Below are 1253 nucleotides of genomic sequence, written 5' to 3'. Positions count from 1 at the left end.
CTAACATAACATAATAAAATTAAAAACTACAAAAAATAAAAATAAAAAAAATGAAGGAGGGCACGTGAAAAAAAAAAACAGCTATATGCCAGGAAACTTTCATATAAATTACCTCATTTAATCCTCCAATATTTACATTAAAGCAGGCATCATCACCTTCATTTTATAGACAAATGAAGAGATGAAACCACTCACCCAAGGTCACCCCGTCAACAACCATCAGAACTAGAGATGCAACCCAGGACTTTTATGCCAAAGGCTGTTCTTTCTTGCCTCATGTGCTTTCCCACCTCCCAAATAATTTTCCTTCTTCTAGTACTTTTATTCTTCCCAATTTTATGTTCTTATGGTCATCTTCAACTTTCCAGATTGGTAAGTCCCATCTGGGACCCCTGGTAACATTCCGTCTTTAACATTGACCCTCTAACCAGTCTATAACCTTCTCATTAAAATGTCCCCCAGACTTGTGTCCATTGATCTTTCCTGCAGCGATCTTAACCACGATGGTTGCAAAATGATAATTTTTACAACTCTAGTATTGCTATCTTCCAAATCTTGCACACCTGAAATCACAAAGCTTGCCTTTTATCTGCTTTCTGAGCCAGTCAAGCAAACTTATTTAATGACCTCTGTATTGGTTACAGTGCTTTGGGCTGCGACTACAGATATCTCACTAATTGTCACTTAGACAATAAAGAGATTTCATGATCTCATATAACAAGAAGTATGGAAACAAGTCAGTTCCAAAGTTGCTTAATTCAGCAGTTCAATTATGTCATCAAAGACCCAAGCTCTCTCCATCTTTATAGTCTATCATCCTAGGTGTCTAGTAATGTCTCCCTTTTCTTCAAGAGCACATATTCCCTAAAACTGAAATGAAATAGAGAAGATTACCATTGCCCCTGTATAAAAATAATTGAATCATGAAGCATGCCACTTTTTCCTCAAATAACTTTTTTAATTGGACTGTCCCTGATGACCCTATTAAAAATTACAAACTCACTTCTGGCATTCCCTGTCTTCTTTCCCTGCTTCATTTGTTCCTTATCACTTGTCACCATTGGGCATACCATATATTTCATTTATTTGTTTCCTTTCTCCCACATTAGAGTGTAAATTCCATGAAGGCAGAGACTTTAATCTGTTTTGTTTACTCTTGTATCCCCAATACCTAGAACATTGCCTGGCACATAGAATGCACTCCATAAATATTTATTGAATTAATGAATGGCCACAAGATGACTGCTACTGCA

The 1253-nt window shown here is 36.5% G+C and overlaps 1 non-coding gene across 1 annotated transcript; it reads left to right on the top strand.

The window, feature by feature from the left end:
- Nucleotides 1-841: 841 nt before the first annotated feature.
- On the top strand, nucleotides 842-943 carry LOC118010629. The gene has a single exon (XR_004679273.1). It is a non-coding gene; the product is annotated as a U6 spliceosomal RNA (small nuclear RNA).
- Nucleotides 944-1253: the final 310 nt, after the last annotated feature.

This window comes from Mirounga leonina, unplaced genomic scaffold (assembly GCF_011800145.1).
Source record: "Mirounga leonina isolate KUSES-001 unplaced genomic scaffold, KU_Mleo_1.0 Mir_101609, whole genome shotgun sequence".
Classification (NCBI taxonomy): Eukaryota; Metazoa; Chordata; class Mammalia; order Carnivora; family Phocidae; genus Mirounga; species Mirounga leonina.
The sequence above is the reverse complement of the archived record's forward strand: the minus strand, read 5'-3'. Positions and strand labels throughout refer to the sequence as shown.